Consider the following 26,418-nt stretch of genomic DNA (forward strand, 5'->3'; position numbering starts at 1 on the left):
TTAATTTTCCCAGGGTCATGTGGCGACACTTCACTATGGACACAGCATTTTCCTGCAAGATATTTTCTGAAACCACCAACAGCCTTTTGGTTTTCAGGGTCCTTATATAAAGAAATTTGCATTAAAAGCTCATTGGGCCCCCTCATTTCCATACGTGTTTGAAAGGGCAGGAGCTTGGGGAATGCAATGAGAAAAATGTGAATGTGCTGGCTGGTGGTGCCTGGTCTGCAGAGATGTCCACGATTTGTAAAAAGTAGAAATTTAACTTCCAGTTACCTTAAATATGTTCTTGTGCAGTTATGGAGTTTAGGAAAAGAATAAATGCTGTTTTTTTTTTTTTCTTACCTGTGCTGCTATGATGGTTATTCGCTTTTGATTGTTTAGAAGAGAACAAAGGTTTTTTTTTTTGGAGTGGTTTTTCCTGGGGTGGCCCTAACAGGACATTAATTAAGAACCAGTAGAGAATGGAGTGGAATGTGTTCTAAGGAGCCAAAAATGCTTTGCAGTGAGCACCGGACGGAATTTGGTGCAGCGCCCTACAGGCAAGATTTCTTTGGGTTTATGATTCTGAAAAAGATGGGCCCATGGGTCAAATACAATTTTTTTTAGGGGTTGAGATTTTTCAGGCAATATCCACACAAAAAGCCTACATATATTCTATCACCAACACTTATCTAGGAATTATTTTTTTTATTTTTTAAATTGTGGTGAAATATACATAACATCAAATTTAGCATCTTAATCACTTTAAGTATCCAATTCAGTGGCATTGAGTACATTCATACTGTTGTGCCACCATCCCTACCATTCACTTCCAGAACTCTTTCCAGCTTTCAAAGTTGAAACTTTGAAAAACAATTATTTTTAACCAATTATGTTTTATATTTGGAAATTAGGTTGGATCTATTACATTTGCTGAGACCTATTGACACACAAATATGAATATGTTTTGTGTTTCATATAGTAGATTGTAGAGTAATTACTGAGCCAGAAGTATACTCATTCCAAGTTTTAAAATGAAAAAAAGAGAAAAGAAGCAAGGAATTATGCAACCATGTTTTTAAAAGGACTATGAAAAATAAGATGAAAATGTAAATTTGAGTGGCATGAAGATTTATTTAGACTTGTTGAACCTGACTTAAACTGGGGTCTATATTTAGAATTCTGAATATCTCTAATTGAAAATTGGTGTTTCCTTTAATTACTAATATAGGTGGCAAACCACAGCATTAGCCAACCTGTGACTGTCACCAGTAGAAATCACAGCCATTTTCTTAGCACATTGAAATTACTTCAGTTATATCAAAATATGGTTTGTTTCACTACTTCAGAATGATGGCAGTTACTAGATCAGTCCCTAGATTTTCAGTATTTTAATATATAGTAATATCTTATCATCACTATGTGTTATTGTAAAAAATATTTTGATAACACTATTTCAATGCAGTTGATTTTCTTTTTATCCTGGGTATTTTACATCAAGCACTGAAAAACATTATTCTGAGAAGAGGTTCAGAGATTCCTTCAGCTTGCCCCAGAGTGCATGGTATGAGAAAGTGAAGAACCTGGGGCTTCATCCCTTCTTTGTCATCAGCGAGACTGGAGGGACAGTGGGGGTGAAGGCACACAAGGGCAGGTGGCATTTCCCTACCTCCATTCCCGGTACACTCTGTTGCTCACGCCCAGTGGTTTGGGGCAGCTGACCCTCTGAGGCTGTGTGTTCTGGTGTCTAAAATAGCAATGACAGTAGTAAAAACTTTGTTGTTTTTAGGAGGTCCGACTGCATCTGCACGTGTAAAGTACTGAAAATGACTTCTTTTTTTTTAAATTTTATTTTATTTTTAAACTTTACAATATTGTATTAGTTTTGCCAAATATCGAAATGAATCCGCCACAGGTATACCCGCGTTCCCCATCCTGAACCCTCCTCCCTCCTCCCTCCCCTCCCCTCCCTCTGGGTCGTCCAGAAAATGACTTCTGACTTTCCTTTCTTGCTAAGCTGCTGCTGCTGCTGCTGCTAAGTCGCTTCAGTCGTGTCTGACTCTGTGCTGAACCCATAGACGGCAGCCCACCAGGCTCCCCCATCCCTGGGATTCTCCAGACAAGAACACTGGAGTGGGCTGCCATTTCCTTCTCCAACGTATGAAAGTGAAAAGTGAAAGTGAATTTGTTCAGTCGTATCCGACCCTTAGTGACCTGATGGACTGCAGCCTACCAGGCTCCTCCATCCATGGGATTTTCCAGGCGGGAGTACTGGAATGGGGTGCCATTGTCTTCTGATCTGCAAATTTCTAAGACATGAACTGGAAACCATTGTAATTGTGTATTTAGAAGGAACAGAACCTGTTTTCATTCCTTTAACCCATGTGTAAACACCATCCATCAGCTTTTCTATTGAAATCCTCCTTTTCTTTCCTTTTTTTTTTATTTTTGCTGATAACTTGAACCATCTATGCCAGTGGTTCTCAGAATGTGGTTTCTGGGCCAAGAACACAGGCATTACCTGGGAGCGAGTGACAAATGCACTTTTTCTGGCTCCACTGCAGATGTGCTAAGACTCATACGTGATGATGGTGGGGCCCTGCAATCTATATTTACCAAATTTCCCAGGTGACTCTGCTGCTACTGCTGCTGCTGCTAAGTCGCTTCAGTCGTGTCTGACTCTGTGCGACCCCATAGATGGCGACCCACCAGGCTCCCCTGTCCCTGGGATTCTCCAGGCAAGAACACTTGAGTGGGTTGCCATTTCCTTCTCCGGTGCATGAAAGTGAAAAGTGAAAGTGAAAAGTGAAAGTGAAGTCGCTCAGTCGTGTGTGACTCCTAGCGACTCGATGGACTGCAGCCTACCAGGCTCCTCCGTCCATGGGTTTTTCCAGGCAAGAGTACTGGAGTGGGGTGCCATTGCCTTCTCTGCCCAGGTAACTCTACTACTCCTTAAAATGTGGATTAAACCATCCCTCCTCCCACTGTTATCTCTGGAAATGAATCAGATTGGAGGCAGCTGATCTCCACGGCTTGATTAGCTACTTGTTCTTGATTGTACCTGCGATAATCTGTTTCTGACCCATCCTGGCTTTTGGACTTTCCAGCTTTTTTTGAAATCTGTCTTTGCGACTGAATAAACCTTACTCTTGGACTGGTTTTCTTTACCATGGCTCCAGGTAAATGTGACCCTCACTAGCAGGATCCCAACAGTGGAGGGGCAGCTGGGAGGCTGGGTATGGGGAGGCGGGTCGGCTGATGTGTTTGGAGAGGGTCACTCATTCTCATGGGGAGGCGGGTTGGCTGATGTGCTTGGAGAGGGTCACTCATTCTCATGGGGAGGCGGGTTGGCTGATGTGCTTGGAGAGGGTCACTCATTCTCAGCTTGCTTGGCTCCACCTTTGCCCTAGGTGTCCGTCTGAGGCCTCCCCCCTGCCCCAGTCTACCTGTGTGAGGCAGGCTCTGAAGCTTGAAATTGGCCACAGAGGGAGTATTTACACCATGGAAATTGCAAATGCTACAGTTCCAGGTATTTTTTTTGTTTGTTTCTTTGTTTCTTAGAGAGTCTGTTCACGAGCATACTTCTTGAATGCGTGGTTTAAAACAACATTGTACTTACCAGTTCGTGTGTACTTAGGAATGTTATTCAACCTCTTAGCTATCAGTGTACAAAACTGAGGAATCATGTGTAGATAAGAGAATGGAAATTAACCACGATTCTACCTCTCAAACATAACCATGATTAATGTTTTGATGCGTTTCTTTTATGCTGTGCATTTTGCTTAAATATTTGAGATTATACAGTGGGGCATCCTTTTTCTTGCCCACCATCAATCATATCATAAGCATTTCCCTGTATGTTATTAAAATTATTGAAAACATCTTTTTTAATGACTACGTAACATACCGCCCTTGGGATTAAATACTTTACTTGCTCTGCTTTATAAATAATGGTGCAAGGTCCTTTTTCCTGCATTTTCATTGTTTTCTTAGATCATGTTCCCAGAAGAGAAATTACCAGATCAGCTTTTGAGGCTTAAGTACATAGTTCTAAATTGTTTTCTAAAATGTTTGTATTAGTTTATATTCCCTCCAATGAAGAGGGTGCAACTTCTTTTAATTACTGTATTAACCAAACTAAGAGCTCTGTTTTAACTTAGAGACCAGCATTTTGGCATGTTGCATTTGGATGTCTGTCTGTTGCCTGATAGTTTTAGAAGGAGATGACCAAATTTGGAATTTTCTTTAAAGGCATGCTATATATGCTTTAGTATATTCTCATTTCTCCCTTTTACTCCCCTTAAACAGAAGAGACTTTAAGTGCCTTTCCATGCCATTTAATAGCCTCCTAAGCATCTCTTAAAATGCCTGCCCACTATTCTGTACATGGATGTACTTTTTAAAATTTAAGCCATCCGTTATGGTTGGACCCTTCTGCATCATGTGTTTTCCATTATTGTCAATAATACTTTTTATCCACTGACTTCTGGGTTTTATAGCTAGCAGCCTTGTTTGGGAACAATTCAGGGAGAAGCTGACTCAATTGTAGACGTTCCCAGCTGACCGACTCCAAGATGGATTCTTGTGCCTGGCCTTTGAACTTCTTTCCCCCTGACTATTCCCCTCTCTTCGTTTCACAGACCTATAACCGAGGGAAGCACTGGGCACTCCATCTTCCCCAGCTCACTCGGTCTTGCTCTTCATCTCGGGAGCTTCACAGGGCCAAAGGCTAAGATAATGCTAACTGCACCACGCTGCCTCCTCTCCTTGCTTATTTAACATAATTAGGGGCACAGTTAGAGAGTAAGATAGTACTATGAGGATTAGACAAGAAGTGACAGTCACCTGCCTGCCTCCTGACACCCTCCAATGACCTATCATTCCTCAGAGGTAACCAGTTACACTTCTCTACTTCTTGAGATGCTTACTTGTATATTTTGATAACATGCTTATATAGCAATTTTCCCCCATTTTCCATTTTATCTATTGTTTGCCTACTATGAATTTAGAGATTATTCCAATAACTTGAAAGTGAAAGTCACTCAGTTGTGTCTGACTCTTTGCGACCCCATGGGCTATACAGCCCATGGAATTCTCCAGGCCAGAACACTGCAGTGGGTAGCCTTTCCCTTCGCTAGGAGATCTTCCCAACCCAGGGCTCAAACCCAGGTCTCCGCATTGCAGGCAGATTCTTTCCCTGAGCTGAAAGATTCTTTCTCCCTGAGCTGAGCTATCAGGGAAGCCCATGACTATATCCTAGAGTCTCCAGTTCCTTTCCATACTATTGATGCAGTTGTACACCAGTTTTAGTTAGATCAACATTAGGGTTTTGTGTGTGTGTGATTAACAGGTCTTTTGTTGGTAGTAAACTAGAGCAAACAGTCAGAATTGTGTATGTGCGGTATTCAGTACACATAATAAAATTAAAGAAATTCAAAACTTGTATAAAACAAAACACTGGAGAAAAAATATCATGCAGCTCAAGAGATACTCAAGTGGGAAAGTCCTCTGCATCCTTCACAGCTTTGCTCTGTACCCAATAGAACTTATCACACTTACCAAAATAATACAGCTGTTTTAGTACTGGATGTATTTAAGAGGAGTGTCAACACTGGTTTTTACATCACTATCACTAATATAGACATTGTTCACAGCGGAGTCAAACAGTGTACCAGAGCTGTTATTCCTTTTCTGTGAAACATTTTATTTTCCTTATAGTTAATAATAATTGACTTTTTGCTTTTTATTTGCATCTGTTACTAATATATATCTATAGTCTTTGCCAGAGTTTAAAAGTCCCTCTCAAGGTGGTCAAAACTGTTAGATAATGTATCAGTATTCCTAACCCTCTATTTACTTTCTCCTCAGCTATCGTGGGATTTCTCTTCATCATTACCTTTGTAATTTACTTAGCTTTTTCTCCTAAGTAGCTTTGCTATTTCCAGGATCCCTTGTCTTTTTCTCTCTTGGTTTATTTCAGGGATATCTTGGTAAATGTTTCATGACCACCTGGGGCTAGGGGACAGTTGAAAAGGGGAGGAAGCCCTGGTTTGTAGTGTTGCTGATTTCTGTGGTATCAGTATTCCCTCCATGGCTGATTTTAGCTTACTAATATAATATCACTAAACTTGATATATTAGTCAGGGTTCTTCAGAGTAACAGAACCAATAAGATACCTATCTATCTGTCAATCAATCAATCAATCATTAAGAGACTTATTATGAGGGATTGGCTCACCAGGTTACATGGGCTGAGAATTCTTCCAACCTATAAGCTGGAGGGCCTAGGAAGCCAGTGGTTTAATTCCAGTCTGAGTATGAAGGCCTGAGAACCAGGGGAGCTGATGATATAAATCCCAGTCTGAGGGCAGAAGATCAATGTTCCAGCTCAGCAGGTAGCCAGGAAGAGAAAGGGGCAAATTTCTCCTTCCTCTGCCGTTTTTTGTTCTCAGGCCCTCTATAGGTTGGATGATGTCCACCCACACTGGGGAGGACAAGACACTTTACTGAATTGAATTCTCCAACTGAAATTAATCTCCTCTGGAAACACCCTTCTAGATACTCTCAGTAATGATGTCTGGGCAGACATCAGTCGCACTGTTTTGCTTAGGAATGGGAGGAGATGCTCCTGTGGGCCAGTAACAGCCTGCTCACAGCACGCCACTGGGCAGTCACCTTACTTCTGATGCAGCATCTCTTCTAAGAGCTTCATGAGAAAGAGTACATGGAAAGTAGATGTTTCAAAAACTTAAAAAAAATGACAATTTTACTCTGCTACTTCATTGACATAGTCTTAAAATCTAGGTGGGAAATGGTTTTTACTCAGAAACTGGGGGGGTGTTTGTTTCCGGTGTTGCTGGAAAGAACTGCAGGGCTGTCCTGGGGCTAATCCTTTGTATGTATATTATTTTTCTTCTTTGAACACCTCTAGGATTTTCTCTTTATCCTTGTCAATAGAAAGTTTCATGATGGTGTGTCCCTAATCCCCAGTTGGTCTGTAGCCTTAGCAGATCCTTATCAATTAGTGAGCTCACACCTTTCAGTTTTGGGAAGCTTTATTTCTTTGATTTCCTCTCTTTTCTTTTCTTTAGTTCTAACAGTTTATTGCTACCAACCCATCTCCCTCTACCTTCATGCATGCATGCATGCTCAGTCATGTAACCCCATGGACTGCAACCCGCCAGGCTTTTCTGCCCACGGACTTTTCCAGGCAAGAATACTGGAGTGGGTTGCCATTTCCTTCTCCATGATTTCCTCTCTTTTCCTAGAACTCTGGTTTGCTGGATATTAGATCTCTTGTTTTGATTCTCTAATTTTCCTTTTCTTATTGTGATTTTTCTTGTTGTTGGAAAATCTTCTAGATTTTCTTTCTCAGCTGTTTCCTAGGCCTTCTGTGTAACACTAGCTGTTCCCGTCAGGGTGGTGGCACCTTGGATTTGGGGCCGTGTCCTATGTCTATGTCTCTTCTGGAGTGCCTGCCTGGCACCACGCTTGACATGATGGAGGGGTAGAAATAGCGCAGACTTTTCATCCAGGTAGATCTGATTTGGAATCATACAGCATGGACAAATCATTATTTTTTAAAATTAATTTTTATTGGAGTACGGTTGCTTATAATGTTGTGTTACTTTCTACAGCAAAGCAGATCAGCTATAGATATACGTGTTGTGCTCAGTCACCAGGTTTTGTCTGACTCTTTGTGATTGCCATGGACTATAGCCCACCAGGCTCCTCTGTCCATGGGATTCTCCAGGCAAGAATACTGGAGTGGGTTGCCATGCCCTCCTCCAGGGGATCTTCCCGACCCAGGATTGAACCTGCATCTCACACATTGGCAGGTGGATTCTTTAGCACTGAACTACCTGGGAAGCCCATTCATATACGTATATTCCCTCTTTTTCAGATTTCCTTCCCATTTAGGTCACCACAGTAGGTTTCCCTGAACTATAAGTAGGTTCTCATTAGTTATCTATTTTATACATGGTATGAATAGTGTATATATGCCAATCCCAATTTTCTAATTCGTCCCCCACTTTCCGCTCTTGTTATCCATATGTTTACTCTCTACATCTATGTCTCTGTTTCTGTTTTGCAAATAAGATCATCTGTACCATTTTTCTAGATTTCATATATATGAATTAATATTATGATATTTTTTTCTCTTTCTGACTTACTTCACTCTGTATGACAGTCTCTAGGCCCATCCATGTCTCTACAGATGACCCAATTTCATTCCTTTTAAGGTTGAATAATAGTCCTTTCCAAAGAAGACATAAGATGGCTACACATACATGAAAAGACACTCAACATCATTAATTATTAGAGAAATGCAAATCAAAACTACAATGAGGTACCCCCTCACTCCCATCAGAATAGCCATCATTAAACAATCTACAAACAATAAATGTTTCGAGAGGGTGTGGAGAGAAGGAAACCCTCTTGCACAGTTGGTGGAAATGTCAATTGATACAGCCACTATGGAGAACAGTATGGAGATTCCTTAAAAAACTAAAAATAGAACTACCATATGACCCAGCAACCCCACTCATGGGCTTGTACCCACAGAAAACCATAATTCAAAAAGACACCCCGCTCCCCCGCGCCCCGCCCCCCCGACCGCCCAGTGTTCATTGCAGCACTGTTTACAGTAGCCAGGACTTGGAAGCAACCTAAATGGCCATCAACAAAGGAATAGGTAAAGAAGATTTGGTACATATATGCTATGGAAAAATCGTTTAACTTCTCTATTCTGACTTTTTCTGTTCAGAGCAAAAAGCACGTCACCCCACGGGGAGGGAGGCCAGAAGCCTGAGGGGAGTGGTCTACCAGGTCTGGTGAAAGGTCTACTGGACCCTCCCATTCTCCCACTCTCCCCTCAGCCTGCATTCCAAATAATGCATTGTATCTTAAAAATGGAAAATCTCAGAAGAGATTCCATTTTATAGTACTCAGTGTCACAGTTAAATGATTCCATCTGAATACAAGGAAGATTTTGATACTTAAATAGAAGTAGTGCTTTTCAATGATGAAATGAAATTGTCTTCTTCCAGCTACCTTCCACATCCAGTCTCCCTTGACCATAAGATTTGTTGAGCATTTACCAAGTGCCAGGCCTTGTTCTAAGTACTTAGCCTGTATTATTTGTTTCTACATCAACCCAATGTGGTGGGTGGTATTGTCATTCCTATTTACAGTTGAGGAACCGGAGGCTCAGACAGGCCTACGGTTACACAGCCAGTAAATGTAGGGTTGGAACTGAAACCCTGAAATTAACTGTGGATTGTATGCTATGATGAAATCTTCTTGGAGAGTTCCATTCATGGATTTATCACTTGAAGTAAGCCAGGGGCCCAGAGAAAGTCTTTGTAATGGGGATTTTGAGTATCCCAGGACCCAGCTCTCTTGCTGGGAAAGGACAACAAATACGCTTAGCAGATGTCCCAGCCCAGGAGGGAGGAGGCTTCTTGGGGCTGACACCCTGTGCAGCTGTCCCTAAGGCCCGGCTGCCAGTCAAGCGACCTCAACCAGTAACACACAGTTTCACCTCAGCAGCCAGGCCCAGCTCCTGGCAGGCCTTGTTTAAACAGGCAGCTTGAAACAGCTGGGCCTGGCTCAGTGGAGCGTGTTGGAACCCGAGCAAGGATGCTCTGAGTGCAGGTGCCTGTCTCTGAATGTGCAATCATGCAAATCCAAGGACCAGATTGACACGCACTGAAGACCTGCTGTTCTGTTCCAATAACTCAACCGTCTATTGCCAGAGCAGCCCAGACACTGGCAGTCCTCGACTCCAAATCAAGTGAGCAGTCCTGGCGATGGAGGAAAGAAGTGTGGGGTGAATCACAATCAAGGCTCACTCCCTTTGGGCAGATAGCATCCAGGAAAGGCTCAGCCACCTTTCTGGGGAGTGACTGTCATCGGAAATGGTTTGGAAGATAGGAGGTGTTGCCAGAGGAGGTGAGGGAATCCCTTTGCTTGTAGGATCTTGGTGATCACCTGTTCTTCCCTCCTCTTTCTTCAGAGGAATCACGTGAAAGCCAGAGAGGGTAAGGGACTTGCCCACAGGCACACAGCTCACCGGAGGGCTGGGCCTGCTGCTTCTGAGTACTGGTTTCCTGTGAGCCATTCCACCCATCACACCGTCTCCTTCAGCTCACTGCTTTGAGCCTCAGGTCATAAGGGAGCCTGCCACCCTCCAGTGGCTCTTCCCTGAAGCCTCTGTGGGGGACTGGTGATCACAGAGTTGGTGCAGTGTAAAGAACTGAAGAGGTTGTTTTCAGTATGGGAAAGGGGAAGCTGAGGGCAGGTTGTGGCACAAATGTCTGGCACTGTCTCGGCTACAGAGTGGCTGGCAGCCCACAAGACTTGTCACCCACACTCTCTAACACTGTGTTTTCATAGACTCTCAAGGAGCCTTCAGTTTTGATCTTAACTGTTAGGTTTGCTGGGTAAGTTAGGGCTCTCGGGTTGCTGGTAATAGAAAACAACTGTTGCTGATAAAAAGAGAGCCTGAGGCATCCTTTCTCCATCAGCAGAGAAGCATTCTCTTCTCTGGCCCATCTAGCCAACCATGACTGCCCTTCAGCCCAGGAGCCGTGTTACACAGACCTATGACTACTCCCCAATTTCCCCCACTATATAGGGCTGCCCTACCCTGGCCTCTAAAGTCCATGGAAAGGCTCTAGAGAAGAGTCTCATTAACCTAAAAGTGCCAGGATCTTGTTTTTCCAATGCCACACAGGTCAGTATAAAGGCAACACTTGGGATGGTAGCTTTGAACCACTAAGTCAGGAACTTACCTGCAATGCCATCTTTAAGCTCACCTGCGAATTTAGTCTATACACTTAAGCCACCACATTGTCCCTCTAAGCCAGGAAAACCAGCAGAGAGGCTATTCTGACACCAGATGTGGTTACACAATTCCAATTTTTCACCCCACCCCCACTTGGTGTATCATATTCCAGGAGAAACGGTAAACATTGTGTTGGGCAGCCACACCCAGGCAGTTGGAGCTCTGTAAGGGTGAACACCTCGGATTTTAAAGTTCAAATGGTAGAAGGAAGACTGGAGAATGAGCATATATTTTCTATCTTGATCCAAGAAGCCCACAAATATGTTATAGTTCCAGTTTTATGTGGAAACTGACTCGTAGTCTCACAGTTCCAACTCTGAATTCTGGATGAGAGGATCTGATCTATTCCCTGTGGGTCCAGTGTCTGTCGCTGGCCAGTCATCAGAAGGGGCAGGTCACCAGCACTGCTGTTGAAAGCACATGTATTGTTTGGGAGAATGTTTTCAAAAGAAAAGGGGGTTTCTGACAGGCTGTGCAGACAGACACCTGAGAGATATCTCTCATTGCCAAATATTCAGGTTAAATGGCTTATCTGTCACCAAGTATTCTATCTGGGTTTGGGGACTGTTAACCAGGTTTTTTTTTTTTTTTTCAAGGCAAGACCACCCTGTATTAAACCAGCCCCTCAGGTGCATGGAATCCAGGGTGTTTGGAATGGTGAGGGGAGCAGTGTCCTTGAAGCCATCTTCTAACAGCTCAGCATGGAAGGCTTTGGTCTAACCCCTTCTTTTTTTCACATGAGGAAACTGAGGTTCAGAGAAGACACATGCCCCCCTCAAGGTCAGCCCACCTCCAAGTCTGTAAAGTGGGGAGGCTGGTACAGCCACTTTGTCAACCCTTCACCAGCCCTTAGCACACTGTGGAAATGCTGACTGGATAAGTATTGAAGTTCCGTGGCAAGATTTGTGGCCCTCAGAAACATTCCTGTAACAACACCTAAGGAGGTTTTAATGATCTGTCTATGGTGTATTGCTGAAGCATTCATTTTAGAGAAGGCCAAGGGGCTCAGACTATAATTCTGAAGCTAATTTCTCCCTGGACTCTAACGGCCTGGCAGCATGAATAAGAAGAATGCCTAGGATTGCACCGACCCTTGATTCTTATCCTATTGACCTTGTGCAGCAGAAAGACAATGGGCTTGGTGTGACTTTTTACACCTGCTTCAAAATGTTGTTTCATCATGCCATCTGCATCAACACGGAAGGACCTAGAGATGATCAAACTAAGTGAAGTAAGTTGGACAGAGAAAGACAAATAACATATGATATCACTTATCTGTGAAATCTGAAACATCACACAAATGAACACATAAAAAACAAATTTGTGGTCACCAAAGGGGAATGGGGTGGAAGAGGGATAAATTAGGAGTTTGGGGTTAACAGATACAAACTATTATATATAAAATAGATAAGCAACAAGGCCCTACTGTATGGCACAGGTAACTATTTGATATCTTATAATAAAACATGGGAAAGAATATGAAAAAGAATATGTATATATATGTATATATATTGCATATATATAACTGAATCACTTTGTGGTGCAGCAGAAATTAACATGACATTGTAAATCAACTATACTTCAATTTTAAAAAGCCATAAAAGTTGAAAAAATGTTTCAGAGGGCATGGAAGGAGGTGATGAGTGAATCTGCCATCAAGCGGGGCCTCTGCCTGCAAAATATCTTCCTGTAGTTCTTATGCTCTTAACCCTGAGATCAGAGTACTTCCAGGAACCAGTCGAGTATAGAATTGAGCTGAGGGTGGAGGTGGGAGTGGGCTGATGTGAAGAGGGGGCGTGGTCACAGCTTCCTTGAGCCCACTATATCCCAGGTGATAGGGAAGCTGATGGATTAGGGAGGAGTGGATGAAAGGTAAGCCAGGGAAACTAGGTGAAGGAAGTGGGTATTCAAGTAAAAAGTGAAATGCATGGAAGCATGCCCAGCGTTTTGTCCATGCCCAACTGGATTAGGAACAGCTGATGAAAGTAAGTAGATTTAATGGGGTAGGGATGATGAATGGTGTCTTGCGGTAGGTCAGGAAATGACTTTGTTCAGGAGGAGTGGTACAAGAGGAAATCGAACTTAATTCTTATCTCCTTATGATGTTTTGGTTGTTTGACTTCTCTGTACACACCTGTAAAACCAGAAGACAAAGAGGTCTAAGGTTTAATGTGTTGTTTGCAAAGTAACTTGAGATATGAATGTCTTGAGTGTGTGCTTCAGCACTGTCAAGGACTAGAGTTTTGTTTCTAGCCATTTATTGTAATAAGCGGATGCCCTGTCAGTGTTCCTGGTGACTGGTTAAAAGTCACCTGCCAGTGAAATGAAAGTACAGTTTCTCCCCATCAGCCAAGTCCAATCATTTGCTGGCTTTGTAGGGCAGAGGTGAAGTTTTATTTGCACTATGAACTTTATGATGTATCTTCCTTCTTTGGGGTCTTTATAGTGCTTTATTTGCATTACTCATCTTTGTATTTCATCATGTATGGTTTGACATTGCTAGTTCACTGTGGTGGGATTTGAATTTTTCAGATTGCTCTGATATGGGGACTTGTGGCAGGCCTCCTCCCAAATCCCTCACTGAAATAATAAAAAAAAATCCAAAATATCTTTTCATTTACTCTTTTATATAGCAACTCTATTTATGTGTAAGACTTGTTTTCAGTAAAGATTTTTAGGAATTTGAAAAACCTTAGAGACTTAAAATCTAGTAGAGGAGGGAAGAGTAATGGGATCCATTGAATCGTATCAGAAGACAGCAATGGGAAATGGGAGGACTGCGGGACTGAAGAGGGCTTGGGGTATTGAGAAGCATCTTTGGAGGAGATGGAAGGTGGGCCAGGCCTCTAAGAATGACTCTGCTTTGAAAAAACAGAAGGAAGAACTTCTGAGTACAAAGACCTGACATGCAATGAATCAGAGGTGCAAATAAGCATGCTGTGTTTGTGGGAAGGTGAGGGAACTCAGAGAGTGGTACCAGCTGTCCTCATTCCCTTTCACTAACAGTGATAGAAAGAGGCTTCATCTACGCAGCAACTGGGAGTGCCACCTGGAGTGCTGTGCTGACAACAGTATTAAGGCCACAGTGCTCAGCAGGAGAGAATGCTGTCATTGATTAGTGATGTCTGCCATAGATGCAGGAGGGGAGAGGAGTGATGTGTGTTTTAAGAGTACGTCACATTTACCCTAAAAACTGGCATATGTTCCAAAGAACCCCTGGCATGGGGATTTTCTTTGTTTTTCCCCTCTTGAATTTAAGTCAATGGATACTAAGAGTGAAGCCTGTAATTCTGAATAACATCTTGTTACATCTCTGCCAAGTACTCAAACCTAGCTGGACTGACTCCCCAGTTGTTTTTCAAGCTTCTCAGAGAAGCCAGGGTCCTTGTCTTTGCTGCTGGGTTATAGGAGAGAGAAGTCTTTTCAACTGAGCACAGATAACTTTGGTTCAAGAGAAGATGATTAAGGCATTGAAAAGTCAAAGAGAATAGGGGAAATTATGACTGTGGACCCTTGCTAATATTTATGTAAGTGTGTTATTACCTAATGTGGGGCACTGGTCCTGTATTGCTTCATGTACCCAAGCCTTATCTCCGTATCAAGGTTATAAGTCTCTTTTTGAGGTCAGAGAGAGTGCTTTCTTTCTGTTCTAACTTATTTATTTATTTTCGGTTGGGCTGGGTCTTCTGGGTCTTCCTTGCTCTGAGGGCTTTTCTCTCGCTGCAGAGTGGGAACTCTTTCCTAGTTGTGGTGCACAGGCTTCTCACTGTGGTGGCTTCTCTTATTGCAGAGCATGAGCTCTAGGATCCACAGGCTTCAGTAGTTAGAGCTTCGGGGCTCTAGAGCAGAGTCTTAATAGTTGTGGCGCACGAGCTTAGTTGCTCTGTGGCACGTGGGATCTTCCTGGATCAGGGGTAGAGCCCGTGTCTCCTGCATTGGCAGGCACTTTACCGCTGAGCCACTAGGAAAGCCCAGGGAGTGCGCTTTCTTTATCTCAGGGGTTAGAGAGACAGAAAGCTGGTCTGTGTTCTTTGTGTCTCTATGGTGCTCTGCATATGGTGGACGTAGTGTCCTTCAGAGTGTTAGAGGCTCATAAAATGAGTGTTAAACTGCTTTGAGAGTCCTGCTAATGACTTGTTCAATTTAAAGACAAAGTAGAAAAGGGGTTCAAAGGGAAAGATTATAAAATTCAGCTGTGATGCTTGAGTCTGCACAATTGGCAGAACATAACAATGTACCATTCAAATCCGTCCTTTCCAGACCTTTTCTTTGGGTCTGAGCCTCCTTTCAATTCATATGATCCTCCCTTGAGGGTGGAGGAGGATTGTGTGGGGACAAAGAGAGGACTGACTGGATGAGGCACCTTCATAAATATTTGTCCTGGAGCCTGCAGAATGGCATTTTTCTGTTTGCATTAAAGTTGTCCAACGGGTATTTTCAAAGGATAGATTTCTGGAAAATTGGAGCCTCAAGGGTGACTTTTCAGGAAATTGGCTCTGATCTTTGATCTATTTAAGAAACTGCACACTGGTAGGAAGATTGCATCACCACAGCAACAGAGTAACCTGGCAATCATGATGAGAATGGTTGGGGGCAACTCTGCATCATGGCATTCACAGTGAAGCAATGTGGTATCATTTTGGAAGGAGCAGGGGCTGCGGAAGTCACATCAGTCAAAGAGAGCAAATCAGACTTACAGAGTATGAAAGGGACGTCCAGGTTAATCCAAGTGCAAGATGCCTTATGAAATTAGGAAATGGTTTCAGAAGTGCATACACCTTAAAATGGGATGGGCAATGACATCTATAGAGTATTTATAGGTATCATCATCTGGATTTTAAGTTTTCCTGCAGCCTCTCAGATGATCAATATTTAAATTTTGATGAAAGAGCACTATAGCAAATAAGATTAGGAAAACCCTCCTTACCTTCAGATTTTGCATTAGAGCTGTTTTCCCAGGGGTTTGGGGGTTGGTGAGAGGGCTTGGACAGGCCGTCCTGCCGTAAGAATGTAGAGCTTAAGGGAGCACTGGTGCAGGAACTGCTCCCACCTGCTTTGGGTTTTGGATGAGAACTGTGAGACCTAAGTGACTAACTGGCTTGTTCATGTTCTTCAGTTACTGGCCAGATGAGGCTCAAGGCTCAGGATTCCTCCTCTAGGTCTGGGCTCTGTCCACCCCACCTCCATGACCTTTTGGTGGACAGGAGCTCATCTGACTTTGGCTCCTTTGAGTCTAGGGTAGAGCCCTTGCCACCTCTCTGCTCTGAAATATAGCTCCACCAAGCTTGAGTTGCCCTGCAGTCTATACAATGAGGACAGCATCAGGCAAGCTGCTTACCTTGAATGAGAGTCAAGCATGGAAAGAGACCATGACTAAAATCGGTCTCAGGCTCCCTGTGATAAAGGTGTTGAATAACATGGAACTCCATCAGTGTTAGTAGCAGCACAGAGGCTAAACATGTGGCTTCTGGGCAGATTATTTAACTTCTTCATGCCTCAGTTTCCTCATGTGTAAAATGGTGTTAATAATGGTGTCTACCTTATTGGGCTCTCAAACACACATGAACATGTGTGCGTGTGTGCACATGTGCGCACACACACACACACACTTTATAGTCCTTATAACGGTGCCTGGTACATATAAGCACATGAGAACACTTGCTAATACTATGTCAGCGTGTTGTTACCTAACGTGGGGCACTGGTCCTGTATTGCCTCATGTACCCAAGATTTATCTCTCAGTCAAGGTTTCAGTAACTTGAGGTCAGGGGCTTTGTTCTTTTTATCTTAGAAAGTTATATGGGAACTGGCTTGGCTATTAGCATATGAGTTGTAATATGTCTTTCCAAATGGTTTGGATTCTTGAAGCTACATAGCTCATTTAACGCCTCTGATATGCATATAAATGAGGTATTATAAGCACCCTCTGCAGGGGTGTTGTTGGGCCCCTTGACTCCTCCCCTCAGCCTGGGCCGTCAGTCTCTCTCATGAGGGCTTCCTGCCTCAAGTGCTTGCCGAGTCTCCCACGTCTCTTTCTTCTTTAGGATTTTCTCCTAAACCATGGAGGACTGTTAGGCCTGGAAATGCAGGAGGGTACTTGCTTCCTTGACCGATGAGTGACAAGAGCTTCCTGCCTTTCTGAAGTTCAGCAGAGAGATGCTTTCTACACTAGGACCTCTTAAACTTGAATCATCCAGTGATATAATTTAAATGCAAATTCTGGGTCAGGAGGTGTAGGGTGGGACAAGATTCTGCTTTTCTGACTTGCTCCCAGGTGATTCGGATGCTGCCAACCGTGGACCAGACTTACAGGGGGAGGTCTCTACAGGGTTTCCTTTGAAAGCCCCTAGTGGGTTAGAATCAGAATTGCCCATAGCAGGACCCAGCTCAATAGCATGCTCTTATTTGTCTTCCCTCCTTCCCTGTCTCACCATCTGTCTGTGGCTCCCTAGGGTCACCTTCCAAAGAAACCATCTGTTCTGCACCCAAGATTTTGCTCAGACTTGGGAGCACCCACAGAAGACACTGTCCTTTACAGACAACTCTCACTAACACAGGTCACACACAATTATTACAGAGGTGGGGCTTGGGTCTGAGTCTGATCCCTGTGCTCTGTGTATTAATATTATATCCCTGTACCTTTGTACCGTACTGTCTCTCCAGTAGTCTGTGACTGATTCGAGTTTTGATTTTAGCCACAGATAACTGAAAACCCAAATAACAATGGTTCGAACATAATAGGAATTCATTTTTCCTGTGGAAGGAGAAATCCTTAGATATTGAGTTGATGATGTTAATTTGGGCTCAGAGATTTTTAAAAAATTATTTATTTTTAATTGAAGGATAATTGATTTACAATATTGTGTTGGTTTCTGCTATACATCAACATGAATGGGCTCAGAAATTTTTTTTTTTTTTTACTTCAAGATGCCTTTTATTTTATTTTCCAGCTACAATTTTATTTTATTTTTAAACTTTACAAAATTGTATTAGTTTTGCCAAATATCAAAATGAATCCACCACAGGTATACATGTGTTCCCCATCCTGAACCCTCCTCCCTCCTCCCTCCCCATACCATCCCTCTGGGTCGTCAAGCTGAGGGCGCTATGAATCTCTTGGTCTTTCCCTCATGGTTGCAAAAGAGCTGCCATACCTCCTGCCACCATGTCTGCATTTCGGGAATGAGGAAGAACAAGACTGAGGGGCAAAAGGGTACATGCTAGGTGACAATGTCCTTTCTCTCCTTTAGGAATTTTCTTTGAAGCCCTACCTAAAAACTTCCACATATATTCCAAAGATTAGAACTTTCATGTGGCCACCACAGTTAATAAAAACTTTGAAAAAAGAGTAGTCTTTTAAAAAAATTCATACCTTGCTGTCCCCAAACAATCAACGCTAGCCAGTCATGCCCCTGGGAAATTAATTGGGGGTTTCAGGAGTTTTTCTTGAAGGGCTCTGATAATTTCTCCAAAGCACTCTGGGTTAAGTTGGTTGTAGAGATGGAGGAGGTGATGGCAGAGGAGGCATAGCATTGTGTCCCTGGTCTAGGTACCTCACTCCCTGGTCCCATAGAAGGGTATAGTGGGTCTGGAGTATTTTGGTAAGTGGGAATATGCTGTGGCTTTAACTTTGGATTATGTTGGCTTTCTCCTGAAGTATAAGAACTCCAATTCCGTTCACAACCCCTGAGACTAATTTGTCCCAAAGACCCCCATCTGGTTAACAGGAGAAATTCATATTCTTCCTATCAACAAATCTTCACCCTAATTCTAGTAGACTGATAACCCTGATAATAACCCTGGTCATCTTATACCAAGAGGGCATCTGCGTCCTCCCTGCCTGGGTTATGGCCAAATGCTTTCTAACATTGACTCTCTGAGATAGACAGCTAGCTTCAGTCATTTCTCCCAGATCTATAGTTTCTCATCTCCCTACTCTACCCAGCATATACTTCTATTATGCTCTACCAGGCAGTTACTAGGTTATTTAAGCAGGTGTCTTTTCTACTGGCTGGTGAGCATCTGTACTACGGTGTCTTAATTCTTATTCTTTCAAATGCCTAGAACAGTCAGCATAATACAGAGAGAGCAGTGATTTAACCCAGATCCCCTTTCTCCTGGAATTCTGAGTCTTTTCCTCAAAGCAGGGACTTATGAATGTTTGTTGAATTCAATTACTTATTCAAAGAATAGTAAAAAATTAATTATAGGAGGGTTCTGGGAGATATTTTTCTGCTGGACTTTGAAATCAGTTCTACTATTAAAATCACAGTTTAAATTTAGGCAAATCAATTTACCTCTCTGTCCTCAGATTCTAATAATAATAATATGAGTGTATTGAGTACTAATTATATGCCAAGTGCTGTTCTAAGAGCTATACGTTTATTAACTCATTTCAATTCTTATCATTGAGTTCTCACAAGGTATAAGTGAATTAATACATGAAAAATGCTTAGTGTGACATTTGGTTTATGGCAAGCCTTCGTATTTTTTAGAAATTGTTGTTATAATCAGTTCTCAATTCTTGCCCAAAATTAATGTTTGGATTTAAGGTCTGTTTTATTAAATAGTATCTATTTTTTTTTCTTTTTTCTTCTCCCCCTCCTTCCCCCTGTCCCTTCTCCTCCTCCTCCCCGCCTCTTCCTCCTTTTGTTCCTCTGTCTTCTCCTCCTTTTAAATTCAGAGCAGTATATGACCATCCTCTAGGCTTTGAGCACCTCTGCGCCTCACTCTCTTTCAGCTACCCATGTCGATTCTTCTGGGCTGTTTGCTGCAAATTGCCCTCTTATTTTTTGTTGCACTCCTTCTCTGAAACCATTCTCTTCTCTTGGTGATGGAGACAGAAAAGGAGTGGATTTTTTAGGCTTTTCAATGCCTTCTAAATTGTACTGATAGTATCTTTTCATACTACCACCAATAAAAAAAAAGAAAGAAAAAGAAAACCCATAAGTGGTGAGAGTTGGATAGAAGATGGCCATTATAATATGTTGTATCTGAAGTGTTTTATAGTTTACAAAGCCCTAGTTCCTACATCTTCTTGAGACTTCCAGCAATTCTAGGTGGTCCTCGTTGGAATCCTTGTGATATAATTTGCTAGTAAGTTTCAAAGTAGGTTTTTAAAGGATAGGAGAACTGCCTATCTACAGTCATCTGATGGATTCATAGTTTAGACCCAGTGACAAGCTTAAATATGGCCGCTGTGGGTAAGGAAGGCAGACTGTGTCCTGAATGATGAGCTTCCTGAGGGAAGGGATGATAGCCCATACAGAGCATCCCCAGGGCTCAGATCAATAAATGCTTGTTCAATGGATAAGTGAATAAATGACAAGCAACAGCTTTAACATTCCATTGTTTGAATGACCACAACTCAAATTATTCAAATTTCAAAAATTTAAACCTGTTTGGTTTTCAATGAGTTGCTCACTGTAGAGATGATCAATTTCCGACTTGGAGTCTCTCAAGTCTCCCTCTTGAGAGGGACCTAGAGGTAATCTATGTTAGGGCAGGAAGAGAGGGTTTTAGGTGAAGGAAGCCTCTCAGCTGGGGTCTTTGAAAATCTGGATGTCCTTTTCAAACTGTATGTACAAAGGACTTACCAAGAAGGAGTTTCTGATTATGAGACACTGGAATCGGGACCATTGAAGGTGACATGTGAAGCAATGGAGCCACGAATCTCCACACTGGAAATGGACCTTCTGGTTGGTCAACTTTGGATTTCTTTCCTTGTGTGTTGTTTCACGTTTGACCTAGTTTTCTGGACAGCTTCCTAATGGCTCTTACATTTGTGGGGGAGAAGTAAAGGGGAAAAGGAAGGTTATGGGACCCTTTTGAAATTCCATTGACAGTTATGTGCTCCTTCTAGAAAATGCATATACCCACATACAGACAACTTTGCTCCCTAAATTAGAAGACGTGGTTACATACCTCCTGTCTCACTACACTTCCCAGAAAAAAGGATTGATTGTCCTTGTCTATGAGTATTCCTAATGTGCTCCCTTCTTTCCTAGCTTTGTCCTCTTTCTGAGAGCAATTGTCACCCCATGGCCCAAATCAGTCTTTGTGTTTTCTGGGGCTGCCTTCAGGTCAGCATTTTGGTAGCGAGCTCTGGCAGCCGCCGGGGAGGGCACAATGATCTTACCTTCAGGCTCCATTATCTGGGAAGCACCTATTGATTGCCTGCTCTCTACACAACTGAATGTAGTCCTTAAGTTGGGCTATATGTCTTGAAACATAAAGAAGGTGTGACTGATGCTTGGAGAATTTATGGAGGGAATTAAAAAGTCAGCTCTTAATAATTGGGGTAGGAGGGCGAGAAGCAGGGGGAATGTGATAGGAAGATTGATTATATCATGATTGATGGCTGATGACATCACCAAATTCTTTATTGACTTGTCCTTGGAGGAGATGATTAATCAAAGATACTTGAGTTCCATCAGATTGTTCCATCCCCTGGCCCTGTTTTTATTTCTGCTATAGTGATTTACCAGGTTATCTTGCTCATGTTGATTCCCAGAATTGAGTATTTTGGGCCAGTAGAGACAAGGCATGAAGTAAACTTTTGTTACTTACCATCTGCTTGGTCTCTTGTACAAATTTCCCCACATGGGCTCTTTCTTCTTGAGCTATTGATTGGCTGCCTTTGACACATGCTCAGTGATTTTGGATTTCCTGTAGCTGAAAAGGGAGAAAGAAATAAAGAAGAGTCTTTGGTTGGGGCCTTCCTCAGAGATACTTGGTGCTGTCCCCTGAGTTCACTGTTCCGACTCTTGTTTACCTTTATAAAAATAACATGAAGAAAGTAGATGCATCAGTGGAGCCACCCACATCTGCAATGAAAGCTTATTTCTAGTGAAAATCATCATACCAGAATATTCACTCAAGCAGTACTTAGTACGATCCACCATAGCAAGGGCTTGTGTTTTTTTAAGGAAACAAGCTGTTAAAAATGTTCACGATGAGCTTTTTGTGCTGTGTGAAGAGCTCTTGGAGAGTTCTGCAGATGCTCCCAACCTTCTTTCTGCCTGTCCATCTTACAGACACTTAAGGGTCCAAAGGCCTGTTGATTTACGCATAACCTCTAAACTTGAACTACTTCCTTGTGTTGGTGGATCACTTTAGAGTCCAAACCTCTAACTTTCCTATTTTCTGGCATGTTTTCCAGGTTGCTTGCTTGCTTCACAGATAGCCATTGGTCAGTCAGGCGCTTTGAGTTTTACTTTGCTATCATACAGTGGTAGAGATATCATGTTTCTGATTTTTAGTGGGTTTTTTTATTTTTTTGCTAGTGTTACCTCAATACCCAAAATGGTCTCTAAAGTTTATTGAACCACCCAGGGTCAGAAATATGAGCTCAGCTCTTTGTTGGGCTTGACCTATTGACCCAGGAGAGCAGCTGGGGTGGTTCCTACAGCTGCCCTCAGCTCAAGGAGCCTTTTACCCAGAGGAGCTCCCTTTGATGGACTTCTCTGGGAGGAGGGATGTTCCTGAATGAATTCCCCTCTGAAGCCTCTCCTAGGCCTGGCAGAGGAAACAATGTGGAGGAGACAGAGCTGAAGGATGGCTTCACAAGAGCAACACAACAATGAGGAAGACTGCTTTGAAGTGACGTGAACCCCTGAACTTTAGGAGCAATTCTGCAGCGACTGGAGGGGAAAGATGGAGGAGCATGAACTCTTTGGGTTGTAGGGGAAAGACAGTATCTCACGGCAGAGGAGAGCTTAGCACGCTTGTGTCTGGCTGACTGTGGGCCTTTGTTAGGAATCGCCCTGGTGAATCACCCAGTTGTCCAGCAACTTCGACCCCTGGCCCCTCCCCACCCCAAACACACACACATAGCCACACACACACACACACACACACACACACACAGCTCCTCTGAGCTCCATTCAAATGTCCACTAAAGCCCTTATCTGCGGATCACGTTGTGCTGAGTTCATCTGGTTCCCTGGCCACTGAGCTCCTCCCAGAGAAGGACCCCCTGCCTCCTCCCTCTGTATCCCAGGGCCTGGCCTAACATGGAGCCCAGTAAACATGGGTCATCCTGCATCCGCCCCCGTCCAGTACTCTCTCACAGTATTGTTGATTCTCTTCACTTCTCTATTTCTGCTGCTCTGTGAACATTTAGGAGACCAGGGACCATTTTTCAATGCCTGTGTCTTCCCAAGACCTAGGGGAGTACCCCAGGCCTAAGAGGCTAAATGCAATGTGGTGTTTGCAGAGTGTACATGAGGCATAGCCTGAACTGGGTGCTGGCCCCGACTTCCACCCACCACGGCTGACATCTGAGGGCAGTCACTCCACTGCCCTGAGCCTATAAAATCACCTTTCCTGTTCTAGAAGTTTCTATAAAAGGTTAAAATTCAGGAAGCTATTACAGATATCCCTGGTGGGGTGAACAATACAAACAGATAAGAGTTAGAAGGCTTGGGTTCTGGTTCTAAGCTAATTGGCCGTGTGGCCTTGGATGAGCTGTAGAACACAGTGGCAATAATATCATGGTCTCTACCTCACAGTTTTTATTTTTTATATTTCTATTGACTCTTTTAAAGAAATGGAAAAGCAATATGTTCTTGTGGTAAGAAGTGACGCAGGATAGAAGAAAACAGGGTAAAAGATCAGAGTTCTATCCTCCAACCCCAATCAACCGCCCTGACACTCAGGCTCTCATTAGGATCTTCTGGGAACTCTGGCGAGAACATGACTTAACATGGAGATGAAGTGGTGTGTAAGTGTGTTATGCTCACATAGATGCCAAGTATTGTTGTTATTACTACTGCTGTTCATAGTAGTATTGGTAGTTGGAGACACAAGATTTATATTGGAGGATTCCAAAGTGAACTAGCCGGGAGGTAGGGTAAGTGGCGTATAGCAAGGCTGCCTATAACAGCAATAATGTGAATCCTCAGATCTACTGCTAAACCTTTCCAGGTTAGGAAGCAGGAGGAATTGGTGTCAATTCACTGTGGGTCTCAGAAGGCCTGTGACTGACCTCACTGTGTCCCTCCACGCTGCAGAGCCGCTGGAGAGTGCCTTTACCTCTGAGTCCCACTTCCTACTTCTGTAAAAATGAAAGTAATAAATGCATTCTCTTCAAGCACTGAGATAGGGATTAAATGAGTGAGTATACTTAAAGCACTTAGCACCTGGGCCAATATACAGTGAGAGCTAAATACCTGTGAGCTTATGGTCAGTGAATCCCTGAACAGATGGTCATTGGAGAGCTGCCCAGAAAGATCTTTGCTTGTTGGATCTACTTTTAAACTGGGGTTTGGTGCCTTGAATGGTTTGGCAAGTATTCTGAAAAAGAGATTCCAGGTTTCTTGCATTTGAAAACAGCCCTCCCTGGATCAGTAAGGATCCTCTTGGGGTTTTCACATCTACTGTACTTGATCATCTCGCTCTCCTGTACAAGTTATCACCACGCATCATTACCAGTGTGAAACCCAGTGAAAATTCGCTTCTTCAGCAAACAGACCTGCCACTTGCTCTGGGGAAAGTCAATGACCACCTTGCAAAATGACCTCTTCTATTTTTATTTTTTTATTTAAAGGAAGAAATTAAATTGACAAGTGGATAATGCCATATATCAGTGTGATTCTATTCCTAATTAATTTATTGGCTTTGGTTCATACAACATGGGTTTTCTTATTAAAATGTTCAGCTTGGAGGCATGCCTTCTGCTCCTTGAAGTTCCCATTAGGTTTACAAATGAGACTCTTGTCCTGAGTGATGTTTTCTGGGGAAGCTTTCCTGCCTTTTGTCTGCTCTCTATCAATCTCCCTGCTGTCAAACTGCTGCTTGAAGTTTCAACTTTCCCCACTGTAGTTTAAAGAAGTCTCTTTCCCTTATGGTCTAGCTGTCGGGGGGCATGGTCTTTGCCTAGAATTCAGGGCTGGGGGCAGTTCAGAAGATGGCAGGGGAGGGGTGGGCTCTGCACCCCTCCCAACACCCTGGCAGGAGTCATGTGTTCTGGCATAATGAGGACACTGGGTGTTTGTTTATTCTTGGTTTCCAGGCTTCAGTGAGGGTTATTATCACCTTGTTTCCTGTGGGCTTCCCTAGACCTCCTATCACTTCTGCCTGATGCCCGCACCTTTCAGGTCTGTTTTGACATACACCATGTGTATGGGGACCCTGAAAACACTGGCTTGATCTAATTGGACCATCCCCCTCTTTTTTGATGAGACAGGGCTTACCAGAGCATAAGGGCTGGAGGCCTCTGGACCTCCTCAGCACTGTCGAAGCTGAGATTCCAAGCGTCAGTCTTGGCTGCAGCATCCATCCCAGTTTCTCCTTCTTGAGAATCTGCTCTTCAGGTAACAGCTAAGGCCCAATTGGTTGCCGGCCTTCAGAGCCTGGTCTGTGGAAATTTTAAATGGACTGTGAAGTACGTTCCTTCTAAAGAATAAGGAACAGAGCCCAGAAACCCAGCTTTGTAACCACAGCGGCTTGTGGTGAACCTTTGGGCTGGTTGGACAGGGATGCAGGTGAGAACTTGGAGAGGGGCCTATTGAGGATGTTAGCCTGAATTTCTTGGAAGTTGAAGCACAGAAGCCTTAGAAAACAGCCCAGGTTTGGACGCCAAACAGGTGCCGGCTCCAAGCCTATCCCACAGCTGCCCTGGGACTACACCCAAAGGAACTGGCATTAAAATGTGTGGCTTAGGCAGTGCTCCCCAACCTTGGGGAGTGGTCACAGGTCTCTTTTAGAAAATGGTTGGAAGTTCTGGACCAGATTCCCAGGAATGTGCATCAGCTCACTCAACACTTGCATGAGAGATTTATTTCCATCTTGGGGAGGCCCCCTGGACCAAAGGGTCTAGGATCATGTCTTGAACACAAAATCCAGGACACAGGTTGTTTCCTTGCCTCTGACACTGTCTCTGGTCCCCTGTGGGCCATGTCTGTGCACTGTGAGAAGTCCTGGCTAAACCCCAGAGCCAAATGGTCATCAGATACAGGCGGCACCAAGTCACTTGGCACTGAGGAAAACTTGATACAGCCGTAAACATTTTATGTGGGTCTTTACCACTGTTATTTAATTAAGTGTCACATTACTGTGCGCCGGGAGAGCTGCACTGTACAGCTGGGTGACAGATGGATGGACCAGCCGCAGAAAGGACCGGGAGAATATCAGTGTGTCTGAAAGAGCACCAGCTTGGAAATTGAACAGACGAGGGCTTGAAGCTTGACTCTGTCCTGTAAGTGACCTGACCTCTTGGATCCTTACTTTTCTCACCTGCAAAATGGCATTAGTTTGATAGAAACTCCAGTAAGTGAAGATTCATGAGATGAGATGCAGAGTTCATGCCCGGAGCTCTCCTATAGGGTTTACGTGGGAGTTCCTGGCTTGCACGGGGCCTGTGACTCATGGTCCATGTGTTGTCCTGGTTTGGATGTCACTCCTGGCATAAGACTGGCACTTTTGCTTCATATAGCTCATTCACAGGTTTGTTCCTCCTTATTCAAGTTTCCCAGTTTCATATTCAAGGTTTGGCAATGCTAAGAAAATGCTAGCCTCACTAAACCAAGAGGATTTTGTAAATCCACTGCGGGCATGTGGGTTGGTGGACAAGAGAGGTTGGGTGGG

At 43.4% G+C, this 26,418-nt stretch overlaps 1 protein-coding gene across 18 annotated transcripts in view; it reads left to right on the forward strand.

Annotated features, from left to right (window-relative positions):
- The first annotated feature begins 2,782 nt into the window (after positions 1 to 2,782).
- LOC147378256 (uncharacterized) overlaps positions 2,783 to 26,418 on the forward strand; it is a 407,307-nt gene continuing 383,671 nt past the window's right edge. For 5 of the 18 annotated variants that reach the window (XR_015145629.1, XR_015145633.1, XR_015145628.1 and 2 more), the window contains exons 1-3: positions 2,817 to 3,161; positions 3,393 to 3,511; positions 11,427 to 12,815. The gene's annotated coding sequence lies outside the window, so the exon portion shown is untranslated. Of the gene's footprint in view, positions 3,162 to 3,392; positions 3,512 to 11,426; positions 12,816 to 26,418 lie in introns of all 18 variants that reach the window. The other 13 variants (XR_015145625.1, XR_015145631.1, XR_015145620.1 and 10 more) reach the window with 8 other exon arrangements.

This window comes from Bos grunniens, chromosome 2, assembly GCF_055505025.1.
Source record: "Bos grunniens cultivar Pamir isolate PY7600 chromosome 2, Bosgru_T2T1.0, whole genome shotgun sequence".
NCBI lineage: Eukaryota > Metazoa > Chordata > Mammalia > Artiodactyla > Bovidae > Bos > Bos grunniens.